Genomic DNA, 15,245 nt, shown 5'->3' with positions numbered 1-15,245 from the left:
ATGAACAGTGTTCTTTGTCAAAACTGACATTCTCATCATCCACTGATGAACTATGTCAAAAAATGCAGTTCTCAGCTCAGAAATCTTGTTTCTGACATTCTAACAGCTCAATTGAAGCATTTTAGTGATGATCAGTGTTCTTTGTCAAAACTGACATTCTCATCATGCACTGATTCACTTTGTCACAAAATGCATTTCTCAGCGCAGAAAGCTTGTTTCTGACATTCTAACAGCTCAATTAGAGCATTTTAGTAATGAACAGTGTTCTTTGTCAAAACTGACATTCTCATCATCCACTGATGCACTTTGTCACAAAATGCAGTTTTATGCTTAGAAAGCTTGTTTCTGACATTCTAACAGCTCAATTAGAGCATTTTAGTAATGATCAGAGTTCTTTGTCAAAAGTGATATTCTCATCATCCACTGATTCACTTTGTCACAAAATGCAGTTCTCAGCTCAGAAAGCTTGTTTCTGACATTCTAACAGCTCAATTAGAGCATTTTAGTAATGAACAGTGTTCTTTGTCAAAACTGACATTCTCATCATCCACTGATGAACTATGTCACAAAATGCAGTTCTCAGCTCAGAAAGCTTGTTTCTGACATTCTAACAGCTCAATTAGAGCATTTTAGTAATGATCAGTGTTCTTTGTCAAAACTGACATTCTCATCATCCAGTGATTCACTTTGTCACAAAATGCAGTTCTCAGCTCAGCAAGCTTGTTTCTGACATTCTAACAGCTCAATTACAGCATTTCAGTAATGAACAGTGTTTTTTGTCAAAAGTGACATTCTCATCATCCACTGATTCATTTTGTCACAAAATGCAGTTCTCAGCTCAGAAAGCTTGTTTCTGACATTCTAACAGCTCAATTAGAGCATTTTAGTAATGATCAGTGTTCTTTGTCAAAACTGACATTCTAATCATCCACTGATTCACTTTGTCACAAAATGCAGTTCTCAGCTCAGAAAGCTTGTTTCTGACATTCTAACAGCTCAATTAGAGCATTTTAGTAATGAACAGTGTTCTTTGTCAAAACTGACATTCTCATCACCCACTGATGAACTATGTCACAAAATGCAGTTCTCAGCTCAGAAAGCTTGTTTCTGACATTCTAACAGCTCAATTGGAGCATTTTAGTGATGATCAGTGTTCTTTGTCAAAACTGACATTCTCATCATCCACTGATGCACTTTGTCACAAAATGCAGTTTTATGCTCAGAAAGCTTGTTTCTGACATTCTAACAGCTCAATTAGAGCATTTTAGTAATGATCAGTGTTCTTTGTCAAAAGTGACATTCTCATCATCCACTGATTCACTTTGTCACAAAATGCAGTTCTCAGCTCAGAAAGCTTGTTTCTGACATTCTAACAGCTCAATTAGAGCATTTTAGTAATGAACAGTGTTCTTTGTCAAAACTGACATTCTCATCATCCACTGATGCACTTTGTCAAAAAAATGCAGTTTTCTGCTCAGAAAGCTTGTTTCTGACATTCTAACAGCTCAATTAGAGCAATTTAGTAATGAACAGTGTTCTTTGTCAAAACTGACATTCTCATCATCCACTGATGCACTTTGTCAAAAAATGCAGTTTTATGCTCAGAAAGCTTGTTTCTGACATTCTAAAAGCTCAATTAGAGCATTTTAGTAATGATCAGTGTTCTTTGTCAAAACTGACATTCTCATCATCCACTGATTCACTTTGTCACAAAATGCAGTTTTCAGCTCAGAAAGCTTGTTTCTGACATTCTAACAGCTCAATTAGAGCATTTTAGTAATGATCACCCAGCAAACACAACCATGTGGGGCCCAAATGGGTTGCACTTGGGCTGATATCTGGGGCCCACCTGGGCAACCCAACTGGGACCCAGCTAATTTTGTCCGCAGTTTCCATGGTGGCCCCACATGTGTTAGCCCACATGGGCTTATGATGGGCCCTTAATGGACACCATACAGGCCCCACTTGGGTTAACCAGATAGCTCCCATTTGGTGTCTACAGGTGTATGCCTAGATGGGTTAATGATGGGACCCAGCTAGGTCTTATATGGGTCTCCTATGGGCCACAGTTAGTATACATATGGTCTAATTTATTTGTATATACTGTATAGTTTGTATGGGTTAAATTATTTTACGCTAAATCCAAACATTTATCTTATAAAAATCCTAAAGGTATTTAATGAATCAAAACCAGCAGTGTATGCTTTTAAGCAAAGTTTATTTCAATTTAAAACTTCTTTTGAATCATACGTACATCATTCATACATAAAATATAAATTCAAACTTTATAAAACATATGTACATTTACAACTTTGTGTATTATAATCGTAGAAAAAAAACTGTGCAGCTCCTCAGTCCTCGTTCCTCTCTCTCCCAACAGCCCTGTGAAAAGACAATAATTACTCAACCATGATTCCACTTTTCACAGTTAAAACAACGGGTGTCAGGTTAGCATTCTGGCGCCAAACATCAAGATTTAAAATTAAAGAGTCTTTTACCCATCTTCTCCATGTGCCCTTGCAGAACGATTTGTTTGCATGATAAATATGAAATAATGTTTTATTTTTATGTATTGTTAAAAGTTGTTAAAGCCTATTTGTTAATTATTGACAGAGATCTGTCCCAAGCTGCTTTATACACTAGAGTATACTAGCTTCTCTGCTATGAGCTCTGATCTAATTGTTATAACGCTAATCTTCCTCGATCGTGAGCACACCGCATGGTGCCAAACTTGTAGTTTAAGTATAAGCTTTTTCGTGTCTTGAACTATTAGATGGCGTTGGGAACAAAGGCATAATTTACAGCATTATCGTTTAGCATTGGCGCCAGAAATAAGAAAAATATGACGCGATATTGTCTTCATTCGATCATGACAAGTGTCAAAACTAAGTTTTTGAACCATAATGAAACAGTATTTTCATACTTAAAGAGTATATACATTTTGTATATATATATATTTGTTTAACTTGTAATTCTTACCTTCTATAAACTGCAGGCAAAGTTCAGCCAAGTCTGTGGACGTGCAGGTAAAAGCTGGCGGCGCGATTCAAATACTTATAGGGGGAGGGGAATTGCTAAAGGAAATCTCACCGGATCTTTCTGCGACTGCATCTCGCGGTACTTTGATGACATACGCCAATGGTTCTGCGCAGTGAAGACCATTCTTTTTTTATTCAAATATAAATGTTGGGTACATTATTCAAATACATAAAAAAAACAAACACAATATTTAAATTATAGCAATATCAAAATAAAACAATTAAAAATGTAAAATTAACACTAAGTAACAAAATACTTTTATATTTTCTAAACATTACATTGAATTAGATAGGATTTCCGCCTTAATACCTATATAGGTTTGTCTCCTCGAAATGTACATTTGTGGACACTAAATTTGGCTAGAAAAAGAAACACATTAATTAAATAATACTCCTTGTGAAAAGACATAACTGTAGCCCATTTAAACCCATGCACACATTTCCCATGAATTACCCAACTAGAAACCACATGGGGAGCCCACCTGGGTTCACCCATGTGTCACGGTGTCGCGCCGGACGAGACAGACGAGAATGCAGGTTTTACAAAAAGACAGGTAACTTTAATGAACAGACTGGTACACGAAACGCAAGACAATCAATAACCGACAGGGGAACAAAGGAAACACAGGGTATAAATAGTCTTAAATGATGACAATGATCGCTGGCAGGTGCGGGAAACGGCGTGATACAAATGACAGACAGGTGCGGGATAGCAAATGAGTCCATGGGGAAAAACAGGCAGGGAAACGGACGGGAGTGTTACAGTACACCCCCCTCCCCAAAGGCGCGTCCTCGCGCCAACGAAACACCAGGGAGGGGGGGTGGGCAGCTGAGAGACTCGTGCGGGACATACAGACTAGGACGGGACAGGGAGTCACTCAGCTGGCTTCCCCCTGGCTTGGGGTCAGGAGGCTTGGGCTCGGGCTGTGGGTCCGGAGGCTTGGGCTCGGGCTGAGGGTCCGGAGGCTTGGGCTCGGGCTGAGGGTCCGGAGGCTTGGGCTCGGGCTGAGGGTCCGGAGGCTTGGGCTCGGGCTGAGGGTCCGGAGGCTTGGGCTCGGGCTGTGGGTCCGGAGGCTTGGGCTCGGGCTGAGGGTCCGGAGGCTTGGGCTCGGGCTGAGGGTCCGGAGGCTTGGGCTCGGGCTGAGGGTCCGGAGGCTTGGGCTCGGGCTGAGGGTCCGGAGGCTTGGGCTCGGGCTGAGGGTCCGGAGGCTTGGGCTCGGGCTGAGGGTCCGGAGGCTTGGGCTCGGGCTGAGGGTCCGGAGGCTTGGGCTCGGGCTGAGGGTCCGGAGGCTTGGGCTCGGGCTGAGGGTCCGGAGGCTTGGGCTCGGGCTGAGGGTCCGGAGGCTTGGGCTCGGGCTGAGGGTCCGGAGGCTTGGGTTCGGGCTGAGGGTCCGGAGGCTTGGGTTCGGGCTGAGAGTCCGGAGGCTTGGGTTCGGGCTGAGGGTCCGGAGGCTTGGGCTCGGGCTGAGGGTCCGGAGGCTTGGGCTCGGGCTGAGGGTCCGGAGGCTTGGGTTCGGGCTGAGGGTCCGGAGGCTCGGGCTGAGGGTCCGGCGGCTTGGACTCTGGGCTATCCGGGGCCATGGAACGACTGGTGGGTGCCGGGCTCCCCGGATAGGCAATGTGCACCCCCCCAAAAAACATTTGGGTTGGCCCCTGGGGTTCCTTGGGCTCTGGAGAGGGCTCGGGCACGGGTTCGGAGGCCTGGTGAGGCTCGGGCACGGGTACGGAGGCCTGGTGAGGCTCGGGCACGGGTACGGAGGCCTGGTGAGGCTCGGGCACGGGTACGGAGGCCTGGTGAGGCTCGGGCACGGGTACGGAGGCCTGGTGAGGCTCGGGCGCTGGCACGGGAGTGCATCGGGGCACTGGCACGGGAGTGCATCGGGGCGCTGGCACGGGAGTGCATCGGGGCGCTGGCACGGGAGTGCATCGGGGCGCTGGCACGGGAGTGCATCGGGGCGCTGGCACGGGAGTGCATCGGGGCGCTGGCACGGGAGTGCATCGGGGCGCTGGCACGGGAGTGCATCGGGGCGCTGGCACGGGAGTGCTTCGGGGCGCTGGCACGGGAGTGCTTCGGGGCGCTGGCACGGGAGTGCTTCGGGGCGCTGGCACGGGAGTGCTTCGGGGCGCTGGCACGGGAGTGCTTCGGGGCGCTGGCACGGGAGTGCTTCGGGGCGCTGGCACGGGGGTGCATCGGGGCGCTGGCACGGGGGTGCATCGGGGCGCTGGCACGGGGGTGCATCGGGGCGCTGGCACGGGGGTGCATCGGGGTGCTGGCACGGGGGTGCATCGGGGCGCTGGCACGGAACACCAGAGGGAATCCAACTCCCGGAGTGCCTCTGGTGCGATCAGGACCGGTAGCTGTGCCTGGGAAGGCCGGGGATTTTGACCCTCACGGCCTTCCATATTCCGCTGCTGCGGAATCTCAGGGGCGCACTCGCGCTGCTGGCGCTGTAGTGCCCGCCGACGTGGATGGCGCCGACGGGACTTCGTGGAGGAGTGAGGCGCGGTCCCGGAGTGAGTCAGAACAACCCCCACGCGGATGACCGGTACCGGACGCGAACCGCTCAAGCCACCGTCCAGCTCCCCAACGCGGTCCACGGATTCCTCCCCCGGGAGAACCTGATTGATCAACTCCTCCAGGGGAAGGTCGTCCGCGTACGGGAGCAGAACGGCGGCGAGCAGGTCGTCGTCCAGACCGGTCAAAAACACACGGTTAAGTGTGGGATTGTCCCAACCCACCCGGTAACACACCTCAACAAACTCCTCCACATACCTCTCCAGTGGCCGTCCGTCTTGAAGACCCACGAGCTGGTCCACTGGAGAGACGTAGATGTAATCCATTCGTAGGTCGGTTATTCTGTCACGGTGTCGCGCCGGACGAGACAGACGAGAATGCAGGTTTTACAAAAAGACAGGTAACTTTAATGAACAGACTGGTACACGAAACGCAAGACAATCAATAACCGACAGGGGAACAAAGGAAACACAGGGTATAAATAGTCTTAAATGATGACAATGATCGCTGGCAGGTGCGGGAAACGGCGTGATACAAATGACAGACAGGTGCGGGATAGCAAATGAGTCCATGGGGAAAAACAGGCAGGGAAACGGACGGGAGTGTTACACCATGTAGGTCCTATCTGGGTCGCCCAAGTGGGCCCCAGATAAGATGCCCATTTTGAGCCCATGGCTATACCTACTAAATTTGGCTAGAAAAAGAAACAAATTAATTAAATAATACTCCTTGTGAAAAGACATAACTGTAGCCCATTTTAAACCCATGCACACATTTCACATGAATTACCCATGCACACATTTCACATGAATTACCCAACTAGAAACCACGTGGGGAGCCCACCTGGGTTCACCCATGTAGGTCCTATCTGGGTCGCCCAAGTGGGCCCCAGATAAGATGCCCATTTTGAGCCCATGCCCAGTCTGTACCCCTGTAGCCCATTTACAACCCATGTGGGCCCCACATACACGTGTTTGCTGGGCAGTGTTCTTTGTCAAAACTGACATTCTCATCATCCACTGATTCACTTTGTCACAAAATGCAGTTCTCAGCTCAGAAAGCTTGTTTCTGACATTCTAACAGCTCAATTGGAGCATTTTAGTGATGATCAGTGTTCTTTGTCAAAACTGACATTCTCATCATCCACTGATTCACTTTGTCACAAAATGCATTTCTCAGCTCAGAAAGCTTGTTTCTGACATTCTAACAGCTCAATTGGAGCATTTTAGTAATGAACAGTGTTCTTTGTCAAAACTGACATTCTCATCACCCACTGATGCACTTTGTCACAAAATGCAGTTTTATGCTCAGAAAGCTTGTTTCTGACATTCTAACAGCTCAATTAGAGCATTTTAGTGATGATCAGTGTTCTTTGTCAAAACTGACATTCTCATCATCCACTGATTCACTTTGTCACAAAATGCATTTCTCAGCTCAGAAAGCTTATTTCTGACATTCTAACAGCTCAATTGGAGCATTTTAGTAATGATCAGTGTTCTTTGTCAAAACTGACATTCTCATCATCCACTGATTCACTTTGTCACAAAACGCAGTTCTCAGCTCAGAAAGCTTGTTTCTGACATTCTAACAGCTCAATTGGAGCATTTTAGTGATGATCAGTGTTCTTTGTCAAAACTGACATTCTCATCATCCACTGATTCACTTTGTCACAAAATGCATTTCTCAGCTCAGAAAGCTTGTTTCTGACATTCTAACAGCTCAATTGGAGCATTTCAGTAATGAACAGTGTTCTTTGTCAAAACTGACATTCTCATCATCCAGTGATTCACTTTGTCACAAAATGCAGTTCTCAGCTCAGCAAGCTTGTTTCTGACATTCTAACAGCTCAATTACAGCATTTCAGTAATGAACAGTGTTTTTTGTCAAAAGTGACATTCTCATCATCCACTGATTCATTTTGTCACAAAATGCAGTTCTCAGCTCAGAAAGCTTGTTTCTGACATTCTAACAGCTCAATTGGAGCATTTTAGTAATGATCAGTGTTCTTTGTCAAAACTGACATTCTCATCATCCACTGATTCACTTTGTCACAAAATGCAGTTCTCAGCTCAGAAAGCTTGTTTCTGACATTCTAACAGCTCAATTAGAGCATTTTAGTAATGAACAGTGTTCTTTGTCAAAACTGACATTCTCATCACCCACTGATGAACTATGTCACAAAATGCAGTTCTCAGCTCAGAAAGCTTGTTTCTGACATTCTAACAGCTCAATTGGAGCATTTTAGTGATGATCAGTGTTCTTTGTCAAAACTGACATTCTCATCATCCACTGATGCACTTTGTCACAAAATGCAGTTTTATGCTCAGAAAGCTTGTTTCTGACATTCTAACAGCTCAATTAGAGCATTTTAGTAATGATCAGTGTTCTTTGTCAAAAGTGACATTCTCATCATCCACTGATTCACTTTGTCACAAAATGCAGTTCTCAGCTCAGAAAGCTTGTTTCTGACATTCTAACAGCTCAATTAGAGCATTTTAGTAATGAACAGTGTTCTTTGTCAAAACTGACATTCTCATCATCCACTGATGCACTTTGTAAAAAAATGCAGTTTTCTGCTCAGAAAGCTTGTTTCTGACATTCTAACAGCTCAATTAGAGCATTTTAGTAATGATCAGTGTTCTTTGTCAAAACTGACATTCTCATCATCCACTGATTCACTTTGTCACAAAATGCAGTTTTCAGCTCAGAAAGCTTGTGTCTGACATTCTAACAGCTCAATTAGAGCATTTTAGTAATGAACAGTGTTCTTTGTCAAAACTGACATTCTCATCACCCACTGATGCACTTTGTAACAAAATGCAGTTTTATGCTCAGAAAGCTTGTTTCTGACATTCTAACAGCTCAATTAGAGCATTTTAGTAATGATCAGTGTTCTTTGTCAAAACTGACATTCTCATCATCCACTGATTCACTTTGTCACAAAATGCATTTCTCAGCTCAGAAAGCTTGTTTCTGACATTCTAAAAGCTCAATTGGAGCATTTCAGTAATGAACAGTGTTCTTTGTCAAAACTGACATTCTCATCATCCACTGATGCTTTTTGTCACAAAATGCAGTTTTCAGCTCAGAAAGCTTATTTCTGACATTCTAACAGCTCAGTTGGAGCATTTTAGTAATGATCAGTGTTCTTTGTCAAAACTGACATTCTCATCATCCACTGATTCACTTTGTCACAAAATATAGTTCTCAGCTCAGAAAGCTTGTTTCTGACATTCTTACAGCTCAATTGGAGCATTTTAGTGATGATCAGTGTTCTTTGTCAAAACTGACATTCTCATCATCCACTGATTCACTTTGTCACAAAATGCATTTCTCAGCTCAGAAAGCTTGTTTCTGACATTCTAACAGCTCAATTGGAGCATTTCAGTAATGAACAGTGTTCTTTGTCAAAACTGACATTCTCATCATCCACTGATGAACTATGTCACAAAATGCAGTTCTCAGCTCAGAAAGCTTGTTTCTGACATTCTAACAGCTCAATTGGAGCATTTCAGTAATGATCAGTGTTCTTTGTCAAAACTGACATTCTCATCATCCACTGATGAACTATGTCACAAAATGCAGTTCTCAGCTCAGAAAGCTTGTTTCTAACATTCTAACAGCTCTATTGGAGCATTTTAGTAATGATCAGTGTTCTTTGTCAAAACTGACATTCTCATCATCCACTGATTCACTTTGTCACAAAATGCATTTCTCAGCTCAGAAAGCTTGTTTCTGACATTCTAACAGCTCAATTAGAGAATTTTAGTAATGAACAGTGTTCTTTGTCAAAACTGACATTCTCATCATCCACTGATGCACTTTGTCACAAAATGCATTTCTCAGCTCAGAAAGCTTGTTTCTGACATTCTAACAGCTCAATTGGAGCATTTCAGTAATGATCAGTGTTCTTTGTCAAAACTGACATTCTCATCATCCACTGATGAACTATGTCACAAAATGCAGTTCTCAGCTCAGAAAGCTTGTTTCTGACATTCTAACAGCTCAATTGGAGCATTTTAGTAATGATCAGTGTTCTTTGTCAAAACTGACATTCTCATCATCCACTGATGCTTTTTGTCACAAAATGCAGTTTTCAGCTCAGAAAGCTTGTTTCTGACATTCTAACAGCTCAATTAGAGCATTTTAGTAATGAACAGTGTTCTTTGACAAAAATGACATTCTCATCATCCACTGATGCACTTTGTGACAAAATGCAGTTTTATGCTCAGAAAGCTTGTTTTTGACATTCTAACAGCTCAATTAGAGCATTTTAGTAATGAACAGTGTTCTTTGTCAAAACTGACATTCTCATCATCCACTGATGCTTTTTGTCACAAAATGCAGTTTTCAGCTCAGAAAGCTTGTTTCTGACATTCTAACAGCTCAATTAGAGCATTTTAGTAATGAACAGTGTTCTTTGTCAAAACTGACATTCTCATCATCCACTGATGCACTTTGTCACAAAATGCAGTTTTATGCTCAGAAAGCTTGTTTCTGACATTCTAACAGCTAAATTAGAGCATTTTAGTAATGGTCAGTGTTCTTTGTCAAAACTGACATTCTCATCATCCACTGATGAACTATGTCACAAAATGCAGTTCTCAGCTCAGAAAGCTTGTTTCTGACATTCTAACAGCTCAATTACAGCATTTCAGTAATGAACAGTGTTTTTTGTCAAAAGTGACATTCTCATCATCCACTGATTCACTTTGTCACAAAATGCAGTTCTCAGCTCAGAAAGCTTGTTTCTGACATTCTAACAGCTCAATTGGAGCATTTCAGTAATGAACAGTGTTCTTTGTCAAAACTGACATTCTCATCATCCACTGATGAACTATGTCACAAAAATGCAGTTTTCTGCTCAGAAAGCTTGTTTCTGACATTCTAACAGCTCAATTAGAGCAATTTAGTAATGAACAGTGTTCTTTGTCAAAACTGACATTCTCATCATCCACTGATGCACTTTGTCAAAAAATGCAGTTTTATGCTCAGAAAGCTTGTTTCTGACATTCTAAAAGCTCAATTAGAGCATTTTAGTAATGATCAGTGTTCTTTGTCAAAACTGACATTCTCATCATCCACTGATTCACTTTGTCACAAAATGCAGTTTTCAGCTCAGAAAGCTTGTGTCTGACATTCTAACAGCTCAATTAGAGCATTTTAGTAATGAACAGTGTTCTTTGTCAAAACTGACATTCTCATCACCCACTGATGCACTTTGTAACAAAATGCAGTTTTCTGCTCAGAAAGCTTGTTTCTGACATTCTAACAGCTCAATTAGAGCAATTTAGTAATGAACAGTGTTCTTTGTCAAAACTGACATTCTCATCATCCACTGATGCACTTTGTCAAAAAATGCAGTTTTATGCTCAGAAAGCTTGTTTCTGACATTCTAAAAGCTCAATTAGAGCATTTTAGTAATGATCAGTGTTCTTTGTCAAAACTGACATTCTCATCATCCACTGATTCACTTTGTCACAAAATACAGTTTTCAGCTCAGAAAGCTTGTGTCTGACATTCTAACAGCTCAATTAGAGCATTTTAGTAATGAACAGTGTTCTTTGTCAAAACTGACATTCTCATCACCCACTGATGCACTTTGTAACAAAATGCAGTTTTATGCTCAGAAAGCTTGTTTCTGACATTCTAACAGCTCAATTAGAGCATTTTAGTAATGATCAGTGTTCTTTGTCAAAACTGACATTCTCATCATCCACTGATTCACTTTGTCACAAAATGCATTTCTCAGCTCAGAAAGCTTGTTCCCTTTCGAGGGAACTCTACACTGCGTCAATGTTGACACTTTGGGGAACGCCAGCAGCGTGACGCATCTGAATACGTTGTGTGAAACTAATCTCGCGATTTATCGTCGCGCCGCGATGACGTCACTATGACGTCACGAGTGACGCGCGGCACCGGAAGGTATAAATAGGAAGCGGACGCAATGCAAATCAGCTTCTGCCATTTCAGCAAAGCGCTCTGTGTGTGTGAAGATTATTGTCTGTTTGTTTACGACGTTGTCTAGATTGTTTATTGAAAACTTTATTAGAAATGAGTAGACAAAAGACCTTTAAGCCATGTGTTTCCCCTTCTCCTCGTTTTATTACGGGTGGGGATACACATGAACTCTGTGTTGAGTGTTTGGGATTTGAGCATGCTAAGGCAGCTCTTAATGGGGATCCCTGTGAACATTGTTTGTGGCTATCACTAAAAACACTCAACTCTCGTGCTGCTTTGTTTGATGAGTCAGGCAAAATTCGCCAGCCTCATGGATTGGGACCCGCTACTGCCGAGGCAGCACGGCGTCTCCGTTCGTGGGGCTCGCAGATGGATGTTTATGAGGGTGCTGAGACGGCTTCGGCCTTTTCTCAACCCCCCAGTTCCATTGCCTCTGGAAGGGATACGGGAGCCCGCATGGCGGCTTCTCCCGCCCCATCCAGAAGCCCAATGCACTGCTCTAGCTCTGAGGAGTTAGAGAGTGTTGGTTTTCATACACGAGATATAGATGAGCCCAATGAAACTCCCCTTTCCCCTGGGTATGAGGAGCTGTTAGAGGTTGTTGACCGGGCGGTAGCCAGACTGGGCATTGACTGGCCCACAGAGCAACAAGAAGTTTTGTCTGTCAGTAAATTAGATGAAAGATTCTTGGAAAAACGGGTACAACCTCAGCGTCGGGGGTTGCCATTTTTCCCCGATTTACATTCAGAGGTGTCTAAATCATGGAAAAAGCCATACTCATCTCGCATATCTTCCACATCCACAAATTTCTCGAATGTGTTAGGGGCTAGAGATAAGGGGTATGGCATGATGCCGAGGGTAGAAGATACGCTGGCCGTTTATCTTTCACCAGATTCGGCATCATCCTTGAAATCCCCGACATTGCCCTCCAAACCATGTAGAGTGACGTCTAATTTGGTAGGCAAGGCGTATATGGCTTCAGGTCGGGCTGGATCATGCCTGCACACCATGGGTCTCTTGCAGGCATACCAGGCCGACTTGCTGGGGGATATTAAAGAGGGCGAGGTAATAGATCCAAGTCTGCTCAACGAGTTGAGAACAGCAGCAGATCTTACTCTTCGGGCCACTAAGGAGACAGCCCAAGCTGTTGGGCGCTCCATGTCAGCATTGGTAGCCACAGAGAGACATCTGTGGATAAATCTATCAGGCATTAAGGAGAGAGATAAAACTGTGCTGCTTGATGCACCTCTCTCCTCGGAGGGCCTCTTTGGTGGTGCGGTCGAGACAGTTGTTGACCGTTTCCAGGAGACAAAACGCCAGGCTGCGGCTTTTCATAAATATTTACCTCTCCGCTCTTATCCCCAGGGGTCTGCAGTCCAAGGACAGTCCCAGCCATCTACAAGCTCCTCATATAGGCAGCAGCAGAAGCAGAGTGTAGCTACTCGAACCCCCCCTCATAGAGCTTGGGGGTCGAGGCAGCAACCTCCTAAACCTGCTAGGCAGGTGAAACCAGATCTTAGGAATATTATAGTCACAAATCGAAAGGCTGCTGCAAAGAGGTCCTGATGGGTTTTAAGGACATCCGAGGGCGGCTCCTCTTGGAGGACTGAAAAGTTCGATCCTTCCAAGAAGTCCTCAGAAAATCTTTACGTTAACCCCGCCGTCCAAGACGTTTCGGGGCACGTTATTTTCTATTACATGGAATCATCAGAGTCTACCCGAAGATGCTGTAGACCTAGTGAATCTGTAAATAAAATCAACAGTCCGACCATCCCCTGCCGGTCAGCCGCTTCAGGGCATCGGGCTTCACACAACCGACATCAATATCGAGAGGTTGACCCCTTAGCATATCTTTCTCCACGAGTGGAGAAAGCTTTAAAAGTTCTAATGGGGTGGTAGAAGGGTAAGAGTTGTCTCTTTTGGTGAAAGGGGCCATAGAATATGTTCCCCCCCATGAGAGTCAGATCGGCTTTAAACAACCGGTACTTCACAGTCGGAAGAAGGATGGAGGGCTGAGGCCCATTTTTATATCTGAGAAATATCAACAAATCTGAAGAGATACAAGCTCAAGATACTCACTGTCCCTATTATTGTGGCCGGAATCAGATCAGAAGACTGGTTAACCACAATAGTGCTGAAATTTGCATACTTCCACACTCTTATCCTTCCTCAATATCGGAAGTTTCTCAGGTTTGCTTTCGGGGGCAAAGCTTACCTATATCGAGTTCTTCCATACGGCCTTGTTCTTTCCTCACGCACCTTTACAAAATGCATGGATTCAGCCCTTGCTCCATTGAGACTTCAAGGGATCCATATACTAAATTACATAGACAACTGGTTAATATTAGTTCAGTTTCACAATATGGCGATTCGACATTGAGATCTCGTTCTCGACCATATGAAGCGTGGGGGGTTACGGCTCAATACCAGAAAGAGCAACTAAACTCCTCAATAGAGGTAGTATAGGATTCGGTCACGATGCAGGCACGATTGTCCCCTGCACGTGTCGAATAGATCCTGACAGCGGTGTCCAGGATCAAGTAAGGTCATGCTTACACTGTCAAGCATTTCTGTGAATTTTTTGGTCTAATGGCGGCAGCGTCCAACGTGATTCCTTTGGCCTCCTGCACATGAGATCTTTACAGTGGTGGCTAAAAGGCAAAAGGTTTTCCTCGAGAGGTAACCCTTTCTGTATGATCAGGTTAACGCGCAGATGCCTTCGTTTCCTGGTTATATGGAAGAATCCTTGGTTTCTCAATCAAGGGTTGAAATTGGAGTGCAGCATCACCAACTGCACAAATATTGCCTGGAGATTAGCTGTACTACAAGTACTGAGGTACTTCCTTCCAGTCCTTAGAGGCCATCATGTTTTTATCAACAGAATACGACAGTTCTCTTACATAAATCTTCAAGGGGGCCTGAGACTACGCCCTCTCTACAGACTGGCGCACTAGGTTCTCCTATGGGCCCAGGAGAAGTTTACATCGCTCAGGGCAGTGTACATCCCTGGAGTCCAGAATGTGGGAGCAGACAAGCTGTCAAGGCAGGGGCTGAGGCCCAGGGGAGAGGAGACTCCATCGACCTGTTTGCGTCCCAAGAGACGTTTCATTGTCCTCTGTGGTCTTCATTTACACGCCCAGCTCCGTTGGGACTGGACGCCCTGGTACAGACATTGCCACAACGGCATCTGTAAGCTTTCCCTCCGATCGCTCTGCTCCCAGGACTTCTAGAAAGAGTCCGACATACATTAAAGTGTATGTGGCAGCTATCTCGGCCTGTCACCCCCTATACCCGAGGGTTCTCTGGGGAGACATCCCTTAGCTGTTCGGTTCCTGCATGGAACCATGAGGATGAGGCCTTCATCTCAGGTGAAAGTTCCTGCTCTAGACTGTGATTCTAGAAGGGCTTTCCCAGATGCTTTTTAAGGCCATTGAGTCTAGCTGGGACATTCATTTATCCCTCAAACTAGCCTGTCTGGTAGTCATTACCTCTCTTTGGAGGGTAGGCGACCTTCAAGCTTTATCAGCTTCTCAATCTTGTTTGGAGTTAGCTCCAGGCTTTTCATCCTCCACCTCAAGATAGCGGATAACCGAAGGTAATATTTGTCATGCCCTGTCTGGGCGTTAGAAGAATATGTGCGCAGGTCTTCTTTATGACGAAATTCTAACTGACTGTTGGTCTGTTTTGGACCTCGTAACAGAGGTCAACCAATCTCTAAGCAGCCCATTTGT

Source organism: Barbatula barbatula (assembly GCF_947034865.1).
Source record: "Barbatula barbatula genome assembly, chromosome: 8".
Classification (NCBI taxonomy): Eukaryota; Metazoa; Chordata; class Actinopteri; order Cypriniformes; family Nemacheilidae; genus Barbatula; species Barbatula barbatula.
Note: the sequence above shows the minus strand (reverse complement) of the source record.